At 46.0% G+C, this 27,477-nt stretch overlaps 1 non-coding gene across 1 annotated transcript; it reads right to left on the bottom strand.

Moving 5' to 3' along the window:
• Window positions 1-24,804: 24,804 nt before the first annotated feature.
• On the bottom strand, window positions 24,805-24,958 carry LOC121040434 (small nucleolar RNA SNORA62/SNORA6 family). Its single transcript, XR_005795289.1, has one exon. It is a non-coding gene; the product is annotated as a small nucleolar RNA SNORA62/SNORA6 family (small nucleolar RNA).
• Between the last annotated feature and the right edge of the window lie 2,519 nt (window positions 24,959-27,477).

Genomic DNA, 27,477 nt, shown 5'->3' on the forward strand with positions numbered 1-27,477 from the left:
GAGAGAGGGAGACACAGAATCTGAAACAGGCTCCAGGCTCTGAGCTGTCAGCACAGAGCCCGACGCGGGGCTTGAACTCACGGACTGTGAGATCATGACCTGAGCCGAAGTCTGACGCTCAACCGACCAAGCCACCCAGGTGCCCCTAAAAATAAAATTTTAAAAACAAGCTATTTCCAAAAGGGTCTTTCCAATTCATACCACCAACATGACTATATGAGAATATCAAGGGGCGCCTGGGTGGCTCAGTCGGTTAAGCGGCCGACTTCGGCTCAGGTCATGATCTCGCAGTTGGTGAGTTCGAGCCCCGCGTCAGGCTCTGGGCTGGTGGCTCAGAGCCTGGAGCCTGCTTCTGATTCTGTGTCTCCCTCTCTCTCTGCCCCTCCCCCATTCTTGCTCTGTCTCTCTCTGTCTCAAAAAGAAATAAACGTTAAAAAAAAAAAGAGAATATCAAATTCTTTGAAAGTTACCCAGAATTGGCTATTGTCAATGATATTCGTAAATCGCTAAACTTAAAAATGACCCTTTTCTATGTTAACTTTCATTTATTTGATTACTAGTAATGTAAAACATGGTCTAACTGAAGTTTGCTGAAGTAGAATTTATATACAGTAAAATTCGTCATTTTTAGGTATATGGTTTTGATAAATGTTTATAATCATGTAACCACCACCTTAGTCAAGATATAAAATATTTCCTTCACCCTGAAAAGTTCTCTTTGTAGTCAATCTCCTCCCTATTTCCCCAGCCCCTGGCATCCTCAAATATGTTTTCTGTTCTTATAGTTTTTCTTTTTCCAGAATGTCATATAAATGGAACCATATCACATGTATGATTCTCTTGTGTTTGGCTTCTATCAGCTAGCACAATGATCTTTAGATTTAGCTGTATTGTTACATGTATCAATGGTATGTTCCTTTTTTTAGCAGGGTGGTACTCTATTACACAAATGTGTCATAATTTGTTTATGCATTTGTCAGTTGATGGACATTTGGGTTATTTCCTCTTTGGACAATTATGAATAAAGTGGTTATAAATATTTGCAAACAGGTTTTTATGTGAACTCGCACTTTTTTTTTAATGTTTATTTTATTTTTGAAGGGAAGGGAGAGCACCAGCGGGGGTGGGGGGTGGGGGTGGGGGGAAAGACAGAGAGAGAGAGGGAGACAGGGGATCCAAAGCAGACTCTGCACTGACAGCAGAGAGCCCAATGTGGGCCTCAAACTCGCGAACCGTGAGATCATGACCTGAGCTGAAGCCTGATGCTTAACTGACTGAGCTACCCAGGCACCCCTCACCTTCTTTTGAGAAATTTTGTCTATCTAATTTTCTTTACCAGTATCTAGGGATTTGGATTTCTATTTTTATCAGCTCCAGCTTGAAAAAAATTTTTTAACTCTTTCTCAAACGTACTTTCAACACTTGTTTATCCTGGTCTTTTAGATACAAAGACCAGTTGTTTGAAAACTGTAGTTCTAAATTCTAAAATGCAATGAAACCAGTCAGTCTCTTCCCTTACTATTTATTCTATTATCCTTCTCTGCTTAGACATGTATCCCTATGTTAGAATTGTGATATTATATTTTCTTCATTGGTAGGTGGTTTGAATTTTTGGCATTGACTTTCCAAGTCACTTGGAATTAATTTTGATTCACAAGGTAACGTCCTTCATGTTTATGAACATGTTTATGTAATACTCTTTGCAAATATGATCCTATCACAGAAGTCCATAAAGGGCAGCAAGTAAAGTAAGTCCGTGTGCAAAAGACGTTAGTCAACACCCAGTGTGTTCTTCGAGGCATTAAAGAGATGGAATTAGGATAGGATGCGGTTTCAGAGGAGTTAAAGATCAGATGATGTATGAGGGTTCTCCAGAGGGAAAAAATAACCAATAGGATATATCTCTGTGTGTCTCCGTATATGTGTTTATTATAAGGAATTGGCTCATGTGATTATGAAGGCTGACAGGTCCTATCATCCACCTTCTGCAAGCTGGAAGCCCAGGAAAGCTGGTGGTGTAGCTCCAGTCTGAAGCTGAAGATCTGAGAACCAGGTGTGAGTCCTAGTCCAGAGCAGTAGGAGACCAATTCTCCAGCTCAAGGAGTCAGGCAGAGAGCAGATCCTCTCTCCTTCGTGTTTAAAAATATTTTTTTTAATGTTTATTTATTTTTGAGACAGAAGGAGACAGAGCATGAATGGGGGAGGGGCAGAGAGAGAGGGAGACACAGAATCCGAAACACGCTCCAGGCTCTGAGCGGTCAGCACACAGCCCGACGTGGCGCTCGAACTCACGGACCGCGAGATCATGACCTGAGCTGAAGTCAGATGCTTAACCGACTGAGACACCCAGGCGCCCCTCTCCTTCGTGTTTTAATTCTATTTGGACCCTCCAAGGCTTGGCTGATGCCCACCCACCCTGGGGAGGGTGATCCACGTTACTCGGTCCACTGATTCACATATCGATCTCATTAGGGAAACAGCCTCACAGACACACCCAGAAGTGATGTTTAGCCACATAGCTGGGCCCTTGTGACCCAGTCGAGATAACACACAAAATCGACCATTATAGATAGGTACTTTCGGTAGAAGGACGATTCAGGATAAGCATTTCTGTTTGTATCAGTAGTTATAGTTTCTGCAGCCCCAGGCTTTATGGCACCACCCGGAGGGCCAGAACATCGATTTGGAATTTTAGGACTTATCCAAATCATGTACTAATTGGACTTATTGCCCATCGGCCTGTATCAGGAGTAGCCAGGCCAAACCTGCCATTGATGGCGGATCTTCTGAACGTGATCACAGTCCATCAAAAAAGTCAGTTTAGCAAAGCTCCCTGTCTCATTTTACGTCTCCAGCCACGGACATTCTTTCTGCCCTTTGTCCAGACTCACGGAGGAAGGAGGCCGTAGTTTGCCTCGTCCAATTGGCTGTTAGAGGGGAGAGAGCTGGAGCAAGAGAGTGGAAGAAAGATAGTGTGCCAACAGTGGCTACTAATCAGCATGTGCTCAATGTCTTGGTCTGTCTCCAATCACGTTAGCAAAAAGCCCTTCTTTGTCTGGAGGTTGGGGGTGGGGGGGGGAGGAAGTGAATAGAGAGGCAGGGAGAAGGGAACGGATATCTCCTCTCCTGTTGTGTGGTTGGCACTTGGGTATTCTGAACATAATATCCCTGTGGTTTGGCGCTCTCTCCTCAGAGGCTTCTTCATGAGGGTTCAGGAGTCCGCCCAGCTTCAAATCCTGGCTCTCCTGCTTGTTAATGAGATTGCAACTTTGCAAATATACTTCTGTGTATCCATATATGTTCACAGATAAAAAGAAACACTATCAATCACTAAACGAGGAAGAACCGCCACCCTCCTGGGAATTAGTGTGGCGATGGCGTCATCAATAGTGATCGAACCCTAAGGAGAAGGTGATCCTGTCCTAATAATGCCGCTGACATCGAGTGGCCAGTTGCTATATGCTGACACAGTGAGAACATGTCATGACCTCCGCACTACAGCTCTGTAAGGGACATGATTATCAACTAATTTTACTAATGATGAAGTTGAGGCTCTGGGGACGTCGATAATTTTCCAAATAACCCTATAAACCTCTGAGGTAAAGGAGGTGGGATTTGAATCTAAATCTGTCACATTCTGGAACATGAGTTCTAACCTTCACACTATACTTAATAACACTAGCGGGGGCCACTAGCTCATTTCACCTTCCTCTCCTGGTACTTTTGCTTCCGGTGCTAAACCTTGGAGGGTTTGTGTTTTATTTTAATAAGGGTGGTCATTGCTCTAACACCCCCCCCCCCCTCCAGCCCCTATGAATACGCATCCTCTCTGTATAGGCCCAGAAACAGTTTGCTCTGATTTTCTCAATCACGTGATGTCGTGTTATTTTCACTTACTCTTTACAAAGGAAACCAATCCAGGGGCATGGAGGAAAGGACTTTCTCAGGACTAACCCTTATATGGTTTTACAAGGCAGGCCCCAAGGGTGCCTCCAAGGCTCCCTTTCAACCCCGCTTTTATAGTTGGTATCTCCCCTGTGACCTTGGATCTCATGCTTAAGAAACTTTCTTGGCCCCATTTAGTGGTTGGACAAAGTGAAGGGCAGATCCCTTTCTTTATGAAGTCTTATAACTTTCTCTTGCCCAGGTCTGGCTTGTTCGTGGGAGAGGTGTTTAAGTGGATGGCTACGAAAGTAGCCTGGGGTGAAAGAGATGGAAAGTATTTGACATCTTCGATCTCTTGTCAGATTAGGGCAATGAGTGAGATGGGGCTGCCATCAGAGAGTAGAAACATAAATGGGGGCGGGTGAAGGGGATTAGGGAGTTTGCATGGAGGTTGGTGGGGTTACTTGAGGGGAAAGAGGAGACTGGACCTCTCTGGTGTCATTTGGTAATTTAATGTTGGCTGTGGAATCCACTGGCCATCAATCTTGATGAGCTGCCCTGGCCACACAGGTCATGTGGAAGCTCCCTGACCAGAGCTCTTCATTTGTTCTTTGTGCATGAAGCCAGGCAGCCTGTTGGTTTCACTGGTTTTTTTTTTTTTTTTTTCTCATTCCTGTTCTTGCCTGCCCAACCACTCCCTTCTACTTGGGGTAGAAAGATTCCAAGGCAGGCAGGGGTCTGGGTCTGCTGGTTTATATCAGCATCTGTTGTTTGCATTGAGTAATCCATGGATATCAGCTCTCATGAGAAGTATAACGATAGATTTAGAAATCTGTGGGAATATACTTCTCTTTGCATCTTTGCTATGCTTGCCTCGTTGTAAGGTGCAGATAATTTAAGACAAAAGAAATCTAGCCTTGGAATGTGTAGAAAGTAGGAGAATTCACCACTTCAGTGAATCTTCTAGTAATTCCTCGGGTTAATCCAATGATTATATAGGTATATGTATGTAAGTGTGTATATACACACACAGACATGTACATATATATGAATTTGTAGCCAGTGGTCTTATTTGAATTGGAAAACTGTTGGTCAGCGAGGCGATTCGCTTCTCCCCTGTGTACTCTCTAGTAATGCACCACTAGACGTGAGCCTTCCCCACGGGGTGTCTCACATCTGTCACCTTTGGGATAACTTCCTTGGCCACCTCCTAGGAAAACAAAAAAAAAAAAAAAGGTGCCTTCGAAACTCAGGGTTGAATTTAACATTTGTGCTTTTACATATACCTCCCTTTAGAGGACGTGACAATCAGCATTGATCTCGCTATTTAGACTATCTGATCAAGTGTGAAAGAGACATAGGCCTCCATGTTTGGTGCTGAGCAAGTCTCAGTAACAGGATGACCCTCCAGAAAACCTGGGCAAAGAGGGTGAAGGGGTCAGAAAGAAAAAACACGGTAGCCTAGGTGTGTCGTGTGCAGCTGGCAGATTTGTGAGCCTGTGTGAAAACCCCCTCTGGAGGCGCCCGCAATGAGTGGAGGGGTAAGGGCTTTTGTTCTGAAAACAAGCAAATAGGGACTTCTAATTTGGTTCACAAGTTCTAATCAGTTCACACGTTGCTGAAACCCCAAATCTTCTGGCCTCTTCTCAATTTCCCCCCAACTAGCAAGCTCCAGCTCTGACCCTGGGGCCAGGGTGCTTTTCGTCTTTACCCTTCCTTACTCCACTTCCTCCCTCTGATTTGTAGTCAGCTTTTTCTCTCCAGCTACCAAGTTCCCTCGAGAAAAATGTTTTCCCCCACCTGGGCTCCCAGCCAGCACCTGATCAAAACTTGCCCTCCTCACAGCGTTTTATTCCACAGTCTAGTTGGTCTCTTCTGGTATCTGTCCCTGGAGGCATTTACATTTTTTCCTGCGGTTTTAACAATCAAAGTTATACTGCACATCATTTAAAGAGTCAAATCCATCTATAACGTGTTAAGAAGATAAGAGTAGCCTTTCCCACCCATTTATCTGTCCTCCAAGCTCCCACTGGCAACCCTCTTAGCCTTTCTTGTGGTCCTTTCCTTCATATCCTTAACATGGCTCTACTGTAACTTCTGGATTTTTCAGTGTGAAGCATGATCTATTGCCTTCCAACTCTGGAAGATGACCAGAGCTCTTCAGTGGCTTGTTTGCCCCTCTTTCCCACCCCCCTAAACTATGCCACACGTAAACTTTTTTTGTCCCCTGCCTTCTCCGTATATCATAATTTGGGTAATATTGATATGTAGCAGCAGATGACTTTACAAGTCCTATTTATACCCAAGTCATGTATGATGACTTTCCTGGCACAAATTTTTGTGGTCCTTCTAGTTAATGATGGTTTTGTGTTTACATTTGCTTGGTGTCTGTGCCCTTGTCACCACTATATTCCTCAATTCTCCCTCCATTGTGTAACTCAGTATCTTCACATCTCTTAGATATTCTATCAATTTTGTATGTTCCAAAGGGATTTCTCCGGAAGCCCAACCGGTAGGCCTATTCACAGCTGTCATCTTGGATCTCCCTTCATCATTTTCCTGGATATTCTCTTTACCTCTCTTTTTTTTTTGGGGGGGGTCTCCTATTTCCTGTATCCTATGTCTGCCTCTTCCTTGGATTACTTCTTTGTTTTGGTGAAATATTTCTAAGAAAGATGCAAAGGAAGTTGCATTTTTGAGATCTTCAATTCTGAAAATGTCTTTGACTTCCTCTTTCCCTTCATTTATCTCAGCTACTCAACATTGAATCCTGTGTTAGAAATCATTTTTCTTCAGTGTCTTTAAGGGATGACTCCACTGTCTTCTGGCTTCCAGTATTGAGAAAGCTGATGCCATTGTCATCCTTGATCCTTTGTGGGAAGCCTGCTTTTTCTCTCTGGAAGCTTTTAGAATTCTCTCTTTGTTTCCTATCACTTTAGATAGGGTTTCCTAGAAACAGATTGAGGCAGGTTTTGAGTGCATGTGATTAATTGAGGGACAAGGTAAATGAAGAAAAGAGGATGGGGCTGGGGAAAGAGCTAAGGGTGTGGTCTCAATTGGAGTCTAGCTTTGGCCCGATACCATGGAGCACAAGTTGTGCCACATACTTGGTCTCCCTTTTGAGGCAAGGCCATTGATCTTTCAAACCTTTCAGTCAGTCATGTGGTGTGAGCTCTCCCGTGCAGAAGCTGGAGTCCTGGGTGGAAGCTCCCAGGAGATAGAGCTGCCACTTGGTTGAGAGAAGTTCCCCAGAGAAGGGGGCTATGAGCCTCGAGAAGCCAACACTCACAGCTGGTGGATGTGCTGGCCCAGTACAGGGGTCTAAAGAAGACACCAACAATGTCTTCTAAACATGTGTTCTGAAAGTCACAAAGACAGTCTTTCACTTCAGAAAACTCACATGCTGCAGTTCGGGGAATTTTCTTCTACTATTTTGTTGATAACTTCATCGTCTCTGGAACTCTTTTTATTCAGATGTTGAAGCTTCTGGAATTGTTCTTTGATAGCTTATCTGTCCTCTCCTATTTTCCTTCTTTTCTTCAACTCGTTCTTCATTTATCTTTTTTTTTCTTTCTTTTTGCTATCTTATTTTTAATTTTTGAGACCTCTTCTTTGAATTGTGTCTTGATTCAGGGCACCTGGGTGGCTCAGTCAGTTAAGCGTCCAACCCTTAGTTTCGGCTCACATCGTGATCTCTCAGTTTCAAGCCCTGTGTCCAGCTCTGCGTTAGCATCGCAGAGCCTGATTGGGATTCTCTCTCTCTCTCATTTCCTCTCTCTCTGCCCCTCCCCAACTTGCACTGTCTCTGTCTCTCTCAAAATAAATAAACTTAAAAAATTAATTGTCCCTTGATTCTTTTTCATATTCTTCTTGTTTCTGTTAAGAGACTAATAAATAGGGTTTTCCCCCCAGTATTTTCCCTGCCTTCATAGTCTCTGTTTCCCAGTTGTTTTCCTCTGTTTATTGATTTTTTTCTCCCCTAATCTTTTAAAATCGAAGCATTCCCACCATATGTCTGCCTGGCTGAATGCTCATATTTCAGAGTAGGGCACTTAAAAGCTGAGTGGAAACTCCAAGTCATTGGGGTTATCAACTGTGGGCTTCATGGTAGGGTGAGCTGGATGGGCTATTTTCTGGGGAACCCTAACCTTAGCTGTTATCCTTTTTAAAAAAATATTTATTTTGGGAAAGAGAGAGAGAGAGAGCAAGCGCTGGAGGGGCAGGGAGAGAAGGAGAGAGAGAGAATCCCAGGCAGGCTCCACACTGTCAGCACAAGCCTGATGTGGGGCTCGAACTCATAAACTACGAGATCATGACCAGAGCCAAAATCAAGAGTCAGATGCTTAACCTACTGAGCCACCCAGTCACCCCTAGCTCATTTCTTGTGAGTTAATCAGATTTCACAGAGAAGGATCTGCTAATGTTCTGCATGAAGGATATAAACCTGGTTTCCATAAACCTGATTTCCAGTGTTTTGTGAGCCAAATAGCGGAAGACAAATGGTTGAGTTTAACATTCAGGACATGTTCATTTGGTAATTTTTTGTTTGTTTATTTTATTTTTTTTACATATCATCTCCACCCTCAGCTGTGGCTGGTGTCCCCTAGTCCAGAGACTATGCTTTATCTTTTCCAGATAAACCCCCAACCTTCTTTCAGAGTTGGGGTGAGTTGGCCATATGGCTCCATGGGATAGTGGAAAGGACACAAAGGGTCTAATTGCTTCTTAAACAGATTTTCCTTCAATACCACCTGTGTTGGCCTTACCCCCCACCCCCAACTTCTAGAAGTGACTGATTCGCCAATTCCTAGGACTTTTGCGGGTTCTTCTCTATAAATTGTGTCTCCACTTCCCTCACTTAGTGTTTATTTTTTTTGAGTGCACTAACCAGTCACTACTCATGCATCTATCTGCTTTTTAATTTCCAAAATTTTGTTTCTATTGTATCCTCTCTGGAATTCTTTGTCCTTATGTGCTTATGCCTTTTTTCATCCTTTTACTACTGTTTAAGAGGAATTTCAGGAGGGAGTAGACATTAAAGCATGCTTTCAATTCAACATCATTAATTGAAATCCCCAGCAGGATCTTATAATCTTTCTGTCAGGGGAAAGAAATTTTCCAGGGAATTTCTCTCAGCTCCTTACTATTTATCTTAACCATGTTGAGCCTGGTTTCTTCATCAGGAGGGATTGTCCTCATAATACAAGCCCTCTTTCTAGTATGTACTTCATATCTGGGGCATAATAATAATTTATTTTTTGGTAAATATTTATGCAACATCCTACACCCAACATTATGCCCTCAAAGGGCTTGTCTGATTGAGGAGGGAAAAAAACAACAACATAGTCACAGTACAACAATGGGTTGTTCTGATGTGTTAAAGAAGCAATGACCCATTCAGACATTCTACAATGAAATATTTTTGAAACAGCATATTCAATACTCCATATCAATGTTTCACTAATTCACATGCTTAATCTAAGTTCCCTCGAGCTACAAACACTTTATGAGCCATGGTGTTTTGATCATATGCCTCTAAGGTACATCCCAATGTTGAGGAGCTGGCTAGAGCTACGGCTCCAGAAACAGCTGTGGGGGTGAAATGCAAAGCTATTCCCCCTTCATTTCCCCTTTCTCCACTTCTGAAGGTCATGAAAAAGACCAGGGCCTGTAATCAGAAGAAAGAAATTTCAAAAGTTGGGAACTACAAATAAACGATCGCCTAGCATGTAGTGTTGGTGCTCTGCCCACATAGCCTTGGCATTCACCTCTACCCACCCCAGGCTGCTTGATGTGAACATCTGGAGCTCTATTCCTGTAGAATTTTTTTTTTACCTGGTTGCAGATTCAAACTTGTGCGTGGGTCAGAAATACCAGAGTTAATACCCTTGGGAGTCACCCTCGACTAAGTGACAGACTGGGGAGGGTGGTGTTTTTGGTGGGCAAACTTCCCAGCTTTCTAGTCCCTCTTAGTTAGCTGGGTTAAGTCTGAGGCATATTCTATACTATCTCCCACAGCTCCTAGGAGGATTCGATTCCAGTTGCCCACCCTGGCAACTGGCTCAGAAATGCACTCTTCATGCCTTCCTTCCCTGTCCTGTTCCACTTCTCCACCTCTCTACCAGTACTTCCCATGGTCACCCCATAAATAAAACACTTGAACTCAAATTTTTGCCTCTGGTGAAACCCAGACCAGATATTCCCTAAAGGCTAATATATCTCCGAGTGGTCATATTCTTACTCTAAACTTTATGCAAGTAGAACTAACTCGAGAGCTGTACAAGTAGAGTGCCACTCTAGGCACACAGAACATTAGAATAACTCAACAGCCAACAGCTTACACAGGAAAATCTTGGATCTGGAAAGGATTCAGATGGTAATTTAGTTCAACCTCCCACTCAGAACTAGAGCAGCTCATTCTAAAAATCCCTGGCCAGTGATCACCCTCAAGTCCCTATTCAAATACTACAAAACACAACAGACTATCTAAAGAAACTCAACCCTTCGTGTTTAAGTACCTGCCTTGGGTTGACTGTGGTGGGCCCTAGAAAAGAAGGAAGATAACAAGTGATAACAAAAAAACATAGTAGTTTTTATACATAGTAGTTATACATAGTAGTTATCTACAATTTTATACATAGTAGTTATCTACAATTTAGATGATCATCTACAAGAATACCAGGAAAAACCGCCTTTGATAAACATTCTCGAGCCATTAAGCCAATCATTAAACTGAGCTGTTTCTTTGTCACTGAATTTCTAAAAGATTTTCTTCTTTACTTTCTAACCCATCCCTGTTTTCCCTAAATAGAAATTTTCCTTCCTCTCTCATTCCCTCTCATTTTCTGTTTGAATGAGCATCTCTTGACAGCCACCCACTAGACCCTCTCGACACTCAGTAGACGGTAAACAATTTTCATAGCACATGTTCACTCCTAGTCACATAAGCCTCATTAGAGACTCCTTATCACAGAGTTGCACCCCCCAGGCAAACAAAAAAAGGCTAAGAAGTAGTGTGAATACACAACTTAGTGCCAAAAACAGGAGCTGCTTATACAAAGTGCAGCAGTGCACGCAGTCTTCTGTAGAGGATGCTAGAACGCTGTGCTGTTTGCCATTCTTCTCCTCCCCTTCCTCCCCCCGCCCCCAACAGGAACTGCTTCCAGAACTGAGGGATATTGACATGCAAGTTACTAAACAGAAAGAAATCAACCAATCTAAGAAGTCCTAGAGGCCAGCCACAAAATTTTACAAGCTGAAAGCACACTGTAGTAGCATGGACGCGAATGTGAGGTAGGGTGGTGGGAAGAGCGTGTATTTGGGGCAGATTTGAGTTTCAATCCCAAATTATGTGAGCCTAAACCACTTACCTAGTCCCTCTCAATCCCAATTGCTTCAGTAAAATGGAGATAGTATGAGCATTTCAAGGGTCCTTTTTGAGAGTAAACAAACATTTAAGTATGTTTAGTAAAACATCACGTTATAAGGTGATGTACCGATGTTAGTTATCATTGCCTGTTCTTGAGGCTAGACTGCGTCAGGTAACAACACCAACGATACCCTACTTCTATTTAAACAGCCCAGTCTGAGTCGGGTAGCCTTGGTCAATCCAAAGCAGCGATCAATTCTGATGAAAAAATAATCACTCTTATCATGGTTAAGACTATGACTTACAGACACTTCCTGCATATCAGATACCATGAAGCACTTTTTGTTATGGTCTCGTTGAATTCTTAAAATACATGCATTGAATGAGATATTATTATTCCTGTTTTAAAAATGACAAAACTAAGGCTCAGAGAGGATGAATTGTTTGTATGAAGGCCATGATGACCGTGTGGTAGAGCCAGGACTAACTCTCGGCTCCGTCTGATCCAAAACCCATGCTGCAGACTTGTCAATCCCTACTCGGGAAACCATAGCGGAGGAGGTGGGGTGGGGGCAGGGACACCCCCAAAGGGGAGGAAGTGGAGCAGTTGGAGAAAAGGCATCGACCAGGGGCAGCCCGGGAGGCCAAACTTTGTACTCTGGTCCAGGTAAATGAAAAGTTTGGCCAAGGAATTGGGTGGGAGCCTAATGGGTCATGTTGTTAGATGTGTTCTCTTAAGGGGAAAAACACCACGAAACGTCTAGTTGCGAGGAAGTCAAGACTCAACCCGGGGTGGCCAAGGCAGAATGGGCTTTATTATCTCATTGAATACACAGCCCAGAGAGAAAGTACTTACAAGGTTAACTGGGCCAATTGATGACGTCTTCAAGGATCCGGGTTATTTACATCCTACTGCCCTGCCATTCACAGAATGTCACCACACCTCTGCTTCAACCCTGCCAAGTTGGGTGCTGGTTGCAATGGTTCTGACATGTCATGAGGAAACTATATCCAGTGAAGAAGAGAGGTGTGTCTGTCTATGTGTCTGTCTCTTCTTACTCTGAAGAAAAACTGTTCCAGAAGCTATGAAGGACTACCCCTCAGGTTCCATTTGTCAGACGGGTTAGATGGTCATGCCCAAACCAGCCCATGGAAAGGGGGAAAGAATTACTATAATTTACTGAAACTGACCAGTATTCACCTTCTGGAACCAGGACTAGGATGAGGGGTTCCTTTCCCTGACCACATGGGGGCGAGGGCACCTAGACAAAATCAAGGCAGGCCACCCACCCCACAACACACACCCACATGAGATTGCGTACGTGCACGTGTTTGCATGTGCAAGTGTGAGCTCTTGGAGACAGGATTGCCACAGCAGGACAGGGTCATCACAGCGGGCAGCTTGTGTCTCTTCAATGTGTCTCCTGAAAGCAATGAGAAGGGAGTCAACTTTCCTGTAATGAGACCAATAAAAATTCGTTTGCCCCCAAATCTCCAAGCCAGAGGTTTCTCCTTTCTCCCTGAGCATCTTCATTTTATTATTTGTTGATTCCTTTTGCCTGGAATGCACCCCCTTCTCCACCTGGTCTAAATCAGGCCTGGCTTAGTTACCACCACCTCCAAGACCACTGAAACCTCTCTCACCAGTGCCTATGGTTAGACACTAATTCTCTATAGAGCCCTTATTCTCCAGCTCTTTATTTTCCTTTTTTTTTTTTTTTTTTTTTGATCATAGAACTCTCTACCTACAATTTTTAAAAGAAACATCCTGGGGCGCCCGGGTGGCTCCACTGGTTGAGCATCTGACTTTGACTCAGGTCATGATCTCACAGTTCATAAGTTCAAGCCCCACATGAGTTCAAGCCCCACATCAGGCTCCGTGCTGACAGCTTGGAGCCTGGAGCCTGCTTCAGATTCTGTGTCTCCCTCTCTCTGCCCCTCCCATGCTCATGTTCTGTGTCTCCCTCTCTCTCTCTCAAAAATAAACATTAAAAAATTTTTTGTAAAAGAAATATCGGGGCGCCTGGGTGGCGCAGTCGGTTGAGCATCCAACTTCAGCCAGGTCACGATCTCGCGGTCCGTGAGTTCGAGCCCCGCGTCGGGCTCTGGGCTGATGGCTCGGAGCCTGGAGCCTGTTTCCGATTCTGTGTCTCCCTCTCTCTCTGCCCCTCCCCGTTCACGCTCTGTCTCTCTCTGTCCCAAAAATAAATAAATGTTGAAAAAAAAAATTAAAAAAAAAAAAAGAAATATCTATTGACACCATAGAATCCAGTTTAGGAAATCCTAATGTCAACAATTCATCCAGCAGTGAAATATTATTTAAAAGAAAAATGAGACAACAACAACCATTTTGGGGGAAAGAGCATTCCTTCCTAAATATTTCCATATTTGTAGCTCCTACCAGAAGAGCTGCTCTCTGTCTTCCCTTAGACACCAGAGGAACAAAGGCCTCCTTGCTGCATCCCGACGACACCCCCCTGTGACCATCGCCAGCTGCTTTGCTTCCTTGGTAGGCATGAAACATGGTGAGCCCATCCTTTCTCATCAGAAGGGTAGGGGGGTGGGGGCGGGGGAACGAGTGGCCTAATATTAAACAGAGCTATATCACGTCCTGAAATGAGCAGTGCAAGAAGCCCAGCATTGAAGACATAAATAAGCTGCAGGTTTTCAGAAACTCGCCAGCAACCCTCTGAAACAGGAAGAGCATACTTAGAGCTGTCCGGCTAACTCTCAGCCGTGAGCCTTATGCTCAGGTCTGAGGCTTCATAGCTGCTGAAACCACTAGCCTTGGAGATGACTCCAAGGGCACCGCACTGAGAAGCCGCCTGAGATCCCCAGGCGTGCGGATGGGGGAAATTTCAAGATAACGTCTCCATTTGCAGCAACAGAAGGGGGTTATAAATGTCATTCCTTTTCTGGGAGATGCGGTATCTGACTCCATTAGACTACCAGCAGGGCTAAAAACAAACAAACAGAAAATGAGAGGGCTTAGGATAATGGAATAGAATCAGGGCTGCTACTTTAGTCGGGACCCTTGCACCCTGCATTCCTGGACCCGAGCGTGACTGGGATTTGGAGCCACGCTGTTCAAACGTGGAAAACGCCGGAACAAGGTTGCAGGCACCACTACAGACAGACTAGACTTTGGGCCTCTCAAGCCTGAGAGCTTCTAGTTTTATGTGAACGGCTATTACAACCAGTAGAGTTAAAACAGATTCCTCATATGAAAATGAATGATAGTCAGGGCCCGGCCGATGGCCTATTTAGTCCAGCAGCGTCTGATACCGTAAAGTTCCCATCCCATGGAAGACGGGGGATCATTCCTTGGAGTTCACAGTGATGAGGATCAAGCCTGGGGCGTAGACCGCTGAACTTCACCAGCCAACAGAGAAATGTTTATCAAGCACGGTGTGCTCAAAGACACAGAAGATGCGTCTTCTTCAGAATTTATCTTGAAGAAAACTGTCTTTGTCAAAACCTTAACGTTACCACAGGCGTGTATCAAGTTAAATAGCGATTTGGATGATAGAACAAGAACACACGATGCTATCTGAGCGGCTAGTGTGTGTAAGGCATCCCACCTGTCGGTGGGCATTGAAGTGGCGTGGCCCACGGAGGCTTCGTGGAGAAGGTGGGTGAAGGGGAAGAGAGAGGGGAGGATTAGGAAAATTGCAAGGAATAGTCTAGTGGGAGCAGTGCGGTTTCATACTGGGGGTTTCATTTACCCCCGTGCCCCTCCACGCATAATCATCTGTCTGAAAATCATTCTTACCATGATCTTCTTTTTGTGGCTGTTCTAAAAGTTAGTTGTTTCTATCTTTAAAACAGCTTTGTTGAGTTACAATTGAAATGCAGTAAGTTGTCTGTGTTGAAAGTATATAACTTAACGTTTTGACATACGAGTACAATTCCGTAGCCGGCCTAGTGAACGTACTCATCACCCCTAAAAAGTTGTAATCTGCTTTTCAAATAGGAAGCCAGAAACGTGGCTTCAAGACCCTCATTCTATTCAGATTCTAAAAGCCAGTTCTTCTCCTGCTCTGATATGGGGCCCCTTCCTCTCCACCACCGAACACAGATTTCATGTTTTAATAAGAATCACAAGAGTCATTTTTCACTGGAAACATTTGGCAGCCTGGGTTGGTGTTTATTACTTTATTATTCCGAAGGACAATCCCAGTGTGGTAAGTGTTCACTCTATTCCCATTTCAGAGACAGAGGAAGCAAACCTAGGAGATCAGTTAATTGCCCGGGGCTGACAGTCGGCAGGTGGCAGAGATGTTATTGGATCTCCAGGCAGTCTTTCTCAGGCCTATACTCATATGTATATGCTCAGAGACCTTTATAAACCTTTTCTGGGGGTATAAGGATCCTTCCATCTTGCACACGGGGAAGGAGGATATTGAGGGTCGAGTCCATAATCATTGGATCGTGGAGTCGATAATACAGTGAGCTCAGTTTGGCTGATTCAGCTTTCAAAAGTTAGACGCTGTCAAGTTACATTCCCTCCAAGGGTGCACAGGGTTTACCTTTTCTCCACAACCTCACCAACACGTGTTCTCTTTTGTCCATCTGGGAACAGCCATCCTGGAAGATGTGAGATGATACCCCGTTGTGGTTTTGATTCGCAGTTCCCTGATGATTAATCTGGCCTCCCGTGTTCATTTCAGTATTCCCTATAATACCCAAGATGTGGAAACGTGGAAACAACCTAAATGTCTTTCAATGGATGAATAAATGTGTGTGTGTGCACGCGTGTGTGTATACATACATACGTAATGGAATACTTTTCAGCTTTAAAAAAGAAGGAAGTCCTTCCATTGTGACATGGATGAACCTGGAGGGCATTATGCTAAGTGAGACAAACCAGACCCAGAAAGACAAACACTGTATGATCTCACTTCCATGTGGAATCTAAGAGTCGACTTCATAGAAGCAGAGAGTACAGGGGTGATTACTAGGGACTGGGGATTGTCAGTTATACCTCCATAAAGCTGGGCAGGGCGGTGGCGGGGGGTGGGGTGCAGTTAGACCGTGACTTCTTCTCTTCTGCTTCCTATAAAAGAGCTTTGGTGGTCCTGAGTGGGAAGAAGGCAGAGGTTCCTTTATCCAATGGTATCCTTGCCATCCCACTTTCCTGAAACTCAGCCGGGATCATTCCTAATCAACAGAAGAAGCCCATCTCAGAGAGAAGAGAAAAGATGGGCATCTTCCTCTCACAGTCTCCCCTCCTGGCCTCCGCCACACATGGGAAGGAGGCCTCTGCTCTGCTCGCTGCTGTATAAATGTCCTGTCAAGCTGTTTATACTCGCAGTGCATTTTCTTGGCTTCCCCAGCTCTGTTAATTGCCTTCAGTTCAGGAACCTTTGAAGGATTGAGAGCCAGATTGCAGAAACATACCAGTGTTTATCATGAGTGACTTTCCAGGGGATCCCCATAACAGAAAAGGGCCGGTCCAAAGCCAAAGCTTTGCTGCTTCAAGTCTGGCCCTAACTCTTGCTCCCTCACTGGCTCCCTTTGAGATGGGGGCCTCCGATGTGCAGGAGAGAGCGGATTCCTACTCGTAGCCCCCAAAACTTGCATGAAGCTGCATCTCATGACGTGAAATGCCTGTGTTGGGCGAATGGTTTTCTGGCTGCATGTTTCTGCATCACCATAGGCCACCGTCAAGCCCTTCCGGACAATGCCTCATGTGTCCTCTGGATACTAATCTCACCCCACTCCTCCTTCCCGGTGGTGTTCACTCGTGTGCTTCGCTATTCCTTTGGTAACAAGGAATGCAAAGGTCTGCATATATACTCAAGGAGGGTGTTTAAGAACACAGAAAAGCACCATGTCAGGAGGACCCTTCTGTTGAGAGACTCAACAAAATGTGGGTGCTGGAAGGACGGCAAGAAGGCACCCAGTGGTAACCCCATGGTAACCCCATCGGGTAAGGAAGCTGAGGCTTAGAGAGATGGTGTGATTTAATCAAGTTTACACAGCCAGTGGTAGAGCAGGGATTTAGACTCTGGAAGCCTGACTCTTAACCACAAGGCCACACTGCAGAAGAGGTCCTGAAGCTGACCCCCTTGGGAGATGCATGGGATCAAGACTGGTGGGGCTCGGAGAGGGCATCCCAGTTTGGAGAACAGGAGGAAAATAGTAAAAGAAATGTGGTAAGAAAATCAACGAAAGCATCCTTAGGGAAACTCATTCATTCATTCAATAAATTATATAAATTGAGTTATTCATTCAATAAGTATTTATTGAACACTGTGCAGGCACTGTGCAGGCTCGTAGGATTCATCAGGGAGCAAGCAAAGATCCCTGCATTCATGGAGCTTGTATTCTAGCTCATGATACAAGTATAGTATAAGTTGCAGAAGTAGAGACACACAGCCTATAAGGAAGGATTACGAGTGTGAGGTGGGATGGAGTCAGGGAGCGGTTAAAATCAGGTGGTGAGGGAAAGGTTCATCGCTCGCTGCTCCAACTCTCCCTTCTCTTTTCATCCATCTGTTTTTCCGTCTATCCACACCAGACTCAGAAACCATGAAATTCTTGAGGCAGTGTCTTGGGACAAACTCTTCCTGCTGCATTGACAATCTCAAGCTGCTGGAACGATCTCTGAACCAGCCTGGAAAGTGCTACAAGGTCAGGAGGTTGTGATCTGGGCACAGGGCTGAGCACGGTCGCTGATGTTTCCCTGCTCCCCAAGCCAAGCAGGGCTTGCTGTCTTCCTGTTTACCACATCCCACTTTGCTTCCTTCCCCACAAGAGGGTCAACTACTAGGACAAGGCTGGGGACAAGCCCTGTACGGGCTGTGCAGCCAATCGCTCTGCTGCAAAATGACCCTCCAGCTCAGAGGAGGCATCAAAGGAATGCAGAGTGTGACTCAGGAAGGGGAGTGTGGAAATCCACTGAAGAAATACAACCCATCCCCAGCACCCTGGCCTGGATTCCGCAGTAAACAAGTCAGACAGAGAGTAGTACATGGAGAGATGTGTGGAGAGAGTCACTGTCTCAGAGCAGAGACACTGCCTTTAGAGTCCCATTAGGGAACTCAAAATGAACTAACCCTCTTTCTAACAGCTCTGTAACTGGGATGCAAAGGAGCTTGGTTTTGGTCTAGACAGGCAGCACATGATTGCACAAGGGGTTAAGGTGAGAAGGGAGGACTTCTTTAATCCTCCCTTTGTCACCTAGAGGGTGCGCCATCCCATTGTTGTACCACCCCACACTCTAAAACATCTTCTGACCTACAACGAAGTAGCGAATCAAATCACAGGCGTGTGTCCACACAGGGTCCTCCCTTGCAGAGTTCTTTCCTGTTGACCTCACCCCCCGTGACTGTTAGCAAGACTTTTCAGGGGAAGGGGAATAGGAGAGCACACAAGGATGTCATGAGCCGGTTGAGACAACATTAAGGTCAGGTGTTGAAAACTCGCAGAAAACGAAGGGCCCTTCCTAGTCCAATATTGCTTAATTTCAAACACCTGAAGACCACTTGACTGGTTTCAATGACACACACACGCGCACACACACACACACACACACAAAGGTGGAGAGGAATGTGAGGACATATTGCTGTCACGTTATAGAGGCATCTCACGCACCTGGGGGTTGGGGGGTGGGGGGGAAGAGTCAGGCTTCAGCAAGACCCGGAACAGGAAGCCATGAGCTGAGCCCACTCTGAAGACCTCTCTCTGCTCATCTGTCTCTTCCTTCTTTCTCTGCACACTGGCTTTCTCGCTTTCCCGGGTACCTGCCGAGGCACCCCTGGCTTCGCACGGCATCCAGTTATTGAGAGGCACTGACCAGGGTCTCTGGACCCCAATTCCAAACGCCTCTGGGACAGATTTGGCCCACCTTAGGTCAGCTGTTTACCCAGGGGGGACCAGAGCTCTTGATCACAAAAATGGCACAGAGGTTCCCAGCAAGGAGAGGTGTGGCAGCAGGGCAGGAAGGGGAACATTTTCTGAGAAAGGGGGTTAGCTGGGCAATTATTTCAGACAATGACGACGGCGGGTCCTCGATACCTGGAGAAATGTTTCCAAGGATGAAACGAATTGGGCACCGTTGATTAAAGCACAAGCATGGCTACCCTAATGCAGATGGTATTTATTTCACTTTCCCATAATGGTGGTGGCAAACGCAGACTGCCAGTGAGAGGGCAACTCCATTTGTCAGGATCTATGGGAGGCAACCTCTAAAATGGCTCCCAACGATCCTCACCTCCTGGTTTTTATGCCCTTGGGGAATCACATCCCCTTGAGTGTGGGCCCAGTAGACCCGGTGACTCCCTTCTAGCAAACAGTACACGGCAGAAGGGGTGGGATGTCAGTTTTGAGACTGGAATACGAAAGACCACCTTCCATTTTGCTAGTTCTCTCTCTTGCTTACTCTGGGAGAAGGCAACTTCCGTGTTGTGAGCTGTCCCATGGAGAGGCCCGTATTACGTGATGTCTTGGATCAACCTCCAGCTGGGACTGATGACTGCCAACAAGTACATAAGTGAGCTTGGATGCGGATCCCACCCCGGTCAAGCTCTGAGATACAGCAGCCCTGGACAACACCTTGACCGCAGCCTTGTGAGAGAGCCTGACCCAGAGGATGCAGCAAAGCCATGGCCAGATTCCTGCCCCCAGAGAAACTGAGAGATCACAAATGTTTGTCATGTAAGCCACTATATTGTGGGATGAATTATTACAGAGAAACAGCTAATACAAGGTGCCAGGCTTCTCCCTTCTTGTGTCTCTGCCAGTTTTGGGTGTTGCCCTCATTCGCGTGGTCCAAGATGACTCACTAGCATGCTTACTCCCAGCTGGCGGGAAGGGGGAAAGGGAATGGGAGGGCATTGCCTCTTATTTTTCAGGGCATAATTCAGAAGTCACACGCATTGCTTCCACTCCCATCTCATTGGCCAGAACTTAGTTGCGTGGCTTAGTTACCCAGGAGGATAGAGGAGATGGTCTTGTGCCCAAGTGAGAATCAGGGATTCTATTACAATGGAAGAACAGGAGAGTGGGTCCTGGGGGATAATTAACAGTCTCTGCCACAGGCACCAATGCCACAAATATTTGTTCGCTTTGTGTGTGTGATGAGGTTACAGCCATATCTCTGTGGTTCCTGGAGGCTGGGATACATAAAGCATCATGAAGAACCCAGGGAGGTGAGAGATCATGGAAACTATCTCCATTGACCTGGTGCAGAGCGTGCACAGCAGGTGACAGTTTGCTGATGCGATCCATGAGCCAGAAATCTAGTCCCTGTGTGTCATTTCCTCAGGGTCACATAACTATTTAGCAGCAGAGCCACTATGAGCCCCAGGGCTTCTGCCTCCCAGCTCCCAGCTCCCTCTACTTCTAAAGGGCGACTCTGAAGTCACTATTTTGGGTAGGACTAAATGTGTGGTATGAAAATGGGGGGAGAATAACACACAGCAAGAGGCTCATGACAATCAAATGCTGACCTGGCATTTTCCCCCCCTTCCAAACCAAAATGGTTTGATTTCTAACACCTAGTGAATATGATGCCAGCTCTTTCCGTCACCATAAGCTCACCCGGTGCCATATCATCTGCGGGTGTTCAAAACATTTAATTTTTTTTAATGTTTATTTATCTTTGACAGAGAGAGAGAGAGAGAGAGAGAGAGAGAGAGAGAGAGACAGAGAGACAGAGCATGAATGGGGGAGGGGCAGAGAGAGAGGGAGACACAGAATCTGAAGCAAGCTCCAGGCTCTGAGCCATCAGCACAGAGCCCGATTCGGGGCTCGAACTCACAGACCACGAGATCATGACCTGAGGCGAAGTCGGACGCTTAACCGACTGAGCCACTCAGGTGCCTCAAAACATTTCAATTTAACTGAAGCCAGGTGAGAAGAGAAGGGATTTGTCTCTTATAATTCCCCACAAAGAAATGAATATGTAAGGGATGGTCTTGTGAATTTTGTTTAAAAATGGTGAGCTTTTCCTTTTAAAAGCATCGTACTAATGAAATCTTTTTCCTTGGAAGATTATCTCCGCAGTGAAATAGAATATTACACAAGAAAGCTTCCCATAAATGTTTGCTCAATGAAATTACAGGCTTGATTTCTTTCTAGCAATTAATGATGCATATAGAGGAAACTTCTGTCACTCCCTCCCACTCCCTGTATCCATTCGCCCATTTTTCAATTAGGAATAGAACCCCTGGGTTTCACTGGATACATTGGTGTCCAGGAACAGACTGTATTATCCACTTTCATTTGTGACCACGTTTGGGTCAGTGGCATGTGAAAGGAAGTGATGCATGCAACGTCTGAGACTTGTGTGACAGGGGCATTTGTGTGGCAGTGGCATTTGGAGCAGCATTATTAGATCTAGAAACAGAAGCCACATATTGAGGAAGGTAGAGATTCTAAGTGCATGGATGAGTTCACGGATCAGGACCACCTGCTTCACGTTGGACTATTGCATTAGAGAGAAATAAATTTCCATCTTATTTAAGGCTTTTTTTAGTTGGGGTCTCTTAGTTTGTACGTTAAGTAATACATAAAGTTATGTATAATTCCTAAGTTTGAGATATTGTCCAGTGGATAGCTTTTCCTTTCTTCTAAGACTGTGTGTTCTATTTAAAAATGTGTGACTTAAAATGTATGAAGTATATTAAGAGTTGGCTAAGATTTCTCCAAGGCGATCCCTAAATAGGATGAAGGACAGCCCATCCCACCCCCACCCCGCCAGAGATCTACTCTTCTGTTTCTCCTCCATAGACAATGATATGGATTTTCCTCCATTACAGATATCTTTCCACTTTGTCAACTAGAGACTCTACTAGAAAGTTAGCGTTCTATGTCTACACAAAACGTTTTGTGTGAAGGGTAGGTCTTTAGAAAGAAGGCACCCTGATGTGCTGCTTAGGTGGCTCAGTGGGTTAAGACATCAGACTTTGGCTAAGGTCATGATCTCATGGTTCATGAGTTGGAGCCTCGCAACAGGCTCTCCGCTGTCAGCACAGAGGTGTCTTCAGATCAGAGGTGTCTTCAGATCCTCTGTCACCGTGCCCCTCTGCTTCTCCCCACCTCAAAAATAAATAAACATTTAAAAGAAGGCAACCCGATTATATTTTATGGGTTAAGGGTGTAAGAAATTCCACTTGGGTGATGGAAATACTTACTATTCGAAAAGAGAACACATGTGACATTGTGAGCACCCACAAAATATCCACTGAAAGTCAAGAAATGACTTATAAAATGGACACATGGCCCTTCGGTGACTATATTGAGTTTTCCCGCCTGAGCATCTATTCCCGAATACCGTGTTCTCCCCACTGTCTTCTGTATATCTGTCATGTGTTGATTTTCAAGAAGTTTTTCTTATCAATTTAGGTATAGTTGACACACAACGATACATTAGTTTCAGGTGTATAACAATAGTGATTCAACATCTCTGTACATCATCCTGTGCTCCCCACAAGTGCAGCTTCCATCTGTCACCAGACTTTGTTATTACAATATCATTGTGTTGACTTTGTAATGACAAATCCTTGACACAGGGTCGTGTTCTCTCTCTGAGGATCCAAGAAGTGTCCTTGGCATTTGCTTCATCCTTTGTAGACCTGACTTGCTCCTACAACTATTATAAGGTACCATCTTGGAGTCAGGTAGCACCAGTCTGCCTTATACTTATGAACATACATGCAAGGAGAGTTGTGTGTATGTGTGTGCAGTGTACGAATGTGTATAATTGAATGAATTGAACATCAAAAACTCTAACTAGGATCAACCTTTTCTTTTCTTACCATTTTCTAACAGACACTCTGAGGCTTGAATTGTTCTTTGCTGCCCCTTGGGTGAAATCTCAGGCAGATCCAATAGCTTTTTTGGGTTAATTTCAGATCTTAAAGTCCAGTCCCACCCAGCATTAAAACTCTGAACCCAGTGAGAACTTTTTCTTGTCGTCCTCCAGCTCTGAAGTGCCTTGGGCCAAGTGCCTGCAGTGGAAGGGGCATGGTCATTTTTTTTTCTCCCTTCCTCGTTGCCTCTCCTCCTCCTCTTCTAGGTGTCGTTTTTGCTCTCAGGGTCAGGATGGGGTCTGAGTGTCGGGTGGGAGGTCCGGTGAGTTAGGGAACGACAGCAAAGTTGTTACTGCAGCTTAGCATTGAAGCCCTCTGTGTTCTGCGTGCCCCAAAGCCTCCTCTTTCTCTGGGTTCCTTGGGACCCTCAGCACTGAGGATCTCATATCTGTGACTCCTTTGAGGCAACATCTCTCTTGACTGGCCGCAATTACCTCCCACCCCAGTCTCTGGCTTCTGGTTCACTCTCCGTTGGACCTCCAGGAGGCCTCCTTGTGCAAGATCCCTTCAGAGTTGACCTATCAGCAGCTCCTTTCCTTAGGGGGCCACATTTGGCTTGAGAAACATGCATGCCTCCTTGCCCTCCCCATCCCAAACTCAGCAAGCTCCAGCCTCTCTCAGACAAGCTGCCACTCCACTCCACACTCCTGTTTACACATCTCAGCTGGGACTATTAGCCTCCCCAAATTCCAGGGAACACGGGCCATTTTCTCTAGCGGGTTGCTTTAAGGACCCCACTGCAGGGTCCTCATGAGCCTTTTCTCTTCACGTTGAACAAGAGAAGGATCTGGCTTAGATGCCCTACACACACAGTCCTGCTGAGGGCTGGCCTTTTGGTCCATTTCTGACCTGACCCCTCACTGCAGGAGTTTCCATAACCCGGCCATGTCTGTAAGAGCCATTTCCTTAACACCCTTCTTTCTGGTGGTGGGTGGTCCGATGGGCAGTTGCCAGCCATCTTGTGTCCAGCTGCCTGAAGCCATGGGCAGGAGGCGGATGTGTTTTGGAAGACGCCTCCCAGCTGCCCCCCTGGACTAGGCCATCATCACATTAGCACCAGCAACGTGCCAGGCCCTGGGAGTTCTGCATGGCAGAGCCAGGCTCGCTCCGGCCTGGGGTGGGACAAACAGAGCTCAGTGAGGAGGCCCCACGAAGCCACCTGGGCTTGTTCTGATTTATGGTCCAGCAGACCCCCCACCAAACTGAGCACCCACGTAACCAGTGCTGGGTGATTCAGCCGCTACTTCCCGGTTAAATAAACTTGGGTGACATTTTTTTTGTTTTAAACGAAGATCCTTGCTTAGTTCATCTGTTGATAACAACTCCTCTTCTGGGTTGTGGCTGAGGGCCAAACCAGACGATCTTCTGCGGCTCCTTTCAGATCAGGTTTCTGTTGGTGGCCGGGGTGGGGAGGACTCAGGGTACATTTGTCTCTGCAGCCAAACTCCATTTCGGCCTGCATTTGAGAGGTGGTACCGTTGCGGTTAAGGACCCAGACTCTGGAGCCAAACTGCCTGATTCAGTTACTAGTCGTATGACCTAGAACAAACAAGATATGCATTGACCGATATACCTCCCCGTTTCCTTTTCTGTTCAGTTAGGGGAAAAAACCCATGGTGTTCAGAACACGGCTTGGCACACAGCAAGTTCTCAATAAAATGCAGCGCTCTCTCTCTCTCTCTCTCTCTCTCTATATATATATATATATTTTTTTTTTTTTTTCTTTTTTCAACTTGTAGCAAGAATTACTACCAAACTCCGCTCGTTGGGCCAGAGACCTTTGCGGTGTTAGCGAACGACTTGACCCTTGTGTAGCACACTACCTACACTTGTGCGTTCATCGGCCAGCCAGTGGCCTCAGCTCCGAGCTCTAACCACGTGCAGTCCTCTGTCCTCATTAAGCAGGAGATGGTTGAACTCTTCAGTTGTACCCCTGTGTTGTGGTTCTGGGTCGGCTTGCTTGGCCACAGATGCCAAGAGACCAGCACAGTTGTGCGTATGATACGTGTTAAGCCGTCACAGATGCCGACTGTGGACATACTACATCCGGATTGTGTCCCACAAAGACCCAGGAGCATTATTTTAGGGATCCTCGATTGTCTTAGCTCAGGCTGCTAGAACAAAATACCAGAACCTGGGTGCACTTATGTAAGGTAATCATGCGTGTAAAGGCACTTAGCACAGTACCTGGCAAATAGAGCCGCTGAATTAGCATTTTGAAAGTCGGTAACGTGCTTACCGTTAGGATCAGTGTTATGATGGTTTCAGGCAAGGCGCCGGTGACTTAGACCAGATTCCTCGTTCCTGTCCTGGGAGTTTCTGATTTAGTAGATCTGGGATGTGGCCTGAAATTTGCATTTCTAATGGGTTTCTGGGCTACCCATGCTGCTGGTCTGGGGACCTCGCTTTGAGAACCACTGACTAGATTGTACCCACCGCCAGCCAAGTCCTCCCCTTTCCCGTTTCTTTCAAGAGAAATCAGGGGCCCACAGAATGGGCACCTTGACCTCGACCTTATGTGTTGCGCTGAGGTTTTCAAGGACGCTAAAGGAGTACACATGCCTGTAGGGGTCTGCCTGAATAGCAGAAGCTATTCGCTGTGGAAAAAGAAGTTCCCACTCCTCAACTTTGGGGGAGGAGAGGAGGGGCCCCCACTCTACCCTTCCTCCCACTGACAGCCACATGTTCACAGGCATGAAAGTTTTCCCAGTTTTGCCTGAACTTCAAAGGAAGGTCTGCCTGCCAAATGTCTGCACGTGCTGAGCAGCCACAGAGTCCAGGAGCCCCTGGAGTTGCTGCGGCATCGGGACAATTGTCTTACCTTGGCAGAGTGGGGCACCAGCATTTCTATGCTGTCCTGCGTCCCGGGCAGGACCTTGCGCGCAGTGGAACAAATGGCTGTGTTCCTTTTATGCAACCCAGCAATACAGCTGCAAGGGCTCAGTGCACGGCACGTCTGAACTGCATTTGAAGCACTTTGGGGGGCTCACAGACAAATATTTTCAGGATGACTGTGGGAAAGGCCCAGCTGGAGGGGTGCTGGGATTGCAGGACGGTTCCCGGTCACTGCTGTGCCCACTGTCGTCTTTCAGCCCCAGGGGGTGGGCTGGGCAGGAGGGAGCAGCCGATTTCTTTGTGGGGTTGGACTTCACTCGACTTAACCGTTTTGCCTCATGGGCAGTTTGGAGATGATTGGCACCACGAGCGTTTGCTGAACGAAAGTCTATGGGGTCTACTTCCGAGTCCACCCAGGACAGAACCCTCTGCTGGTGCTGTCTGGATGTGGGTTATGGGAGCTACCCTTCAGGGGACAGCAGAGCTAGCTTCCCGGGTGTGAGACCTGTGTAGCCTCAGTGGGTCACATGCTCAGAAGGGCCCATACCCACTTTTATATTCTAAGGTCACTGTCTTGAAATTCTGAGCAATTTTTGAAGGGGCCCTAAGTTTTCCTTTTGCACGGAACCTTGCATAATATGTAGCTGGTTCTGGGGAGCAGCCTCAACCAGAGAGTAAGAACGGAGGCGTGAGGGAGGAAGCGGATTTTGATTACAGCTGCTACGTCAAGTGAGATTTCAGGTCTACTCTCCTGAAACCCTGGAAGCTGTCTGTGAGGACGGACTACTCGGGTTCTCTAACCGCAAGTCAATCCATCCAACTCCTGGCTTCCTGGAAGCTTCTTTGAGGAATCTTATTGAGTGTGAAGACTAGGATGGTGGGTAGAATCGGGGAGAATTTTTTTCTCTGGTGAAGATCTCATTTCTCAATGAACAGGCTGTGAGAGAGATCTGGCCACTCTAAGTCAGTACATTCAGATGGAATTTCGACTGAGGTGTCGTCCTGTAGTGAGATCATCACTCTCCCAGAGCACTGGCCCTACCTTCTACCTCCTCCCCTCGCAGCACTTGGCATACAGTAGGTGCCCTCATATTTGTGGTCAATGATGATGGTACTGACCGTGAACTCAGGTTTCCTCTTCATCTCCTCTGGAGTCCCACAAAGCGAGAGCCATCTATCACCCTGAAAGATCCTTCCTAGTGATTGCAACTGCTTTCTTCAATTCAGGCAGGGAGTCAACCCCAAACAAACCAAACCAATCCTCCAGAGATATTTAGAGCCCCTAACTCTATGGGTTAGGGGCTGTTACTCCAATAGTGCTGTGCAGTCAACCACCCCGAAACTGCGCAACTTGGAACAACCATTGCTTTCTCTCATAAATCTATCAGTGAGCTTGGCTGATGGAGATTTGGCTTGTCTTGGGAGGCTCTGCTTCAGGCTGTGGGTCCAGCTGGACTTCTTTGGGGGAGCTCTGCTCCTAAATGTGTTCTGGGCCAAATGTGTTCACTTGGGGCCCAGAATGAAAGGTGGCGATTACTTAGGGGAAGCTTCTCTCAGGGCTTTGGCAAA

The sequence above is a fragment of the Herpailurus yagouaroundi genome, unplaced genomic scaffold (assembly GCF_014898765.1).
Source record: "Herpailurus yagouaroundi ecotype Mexico unplaced genomic scaffold, PumYag 28, whole genome shotgun sequence".
Classification (NCBI taxonomy): Eukaryota; Metazoa; Chordata; class Mammalia; order Carnivora; family Felidae; genus Herpailurus; species Herpailurus yagouaroundi.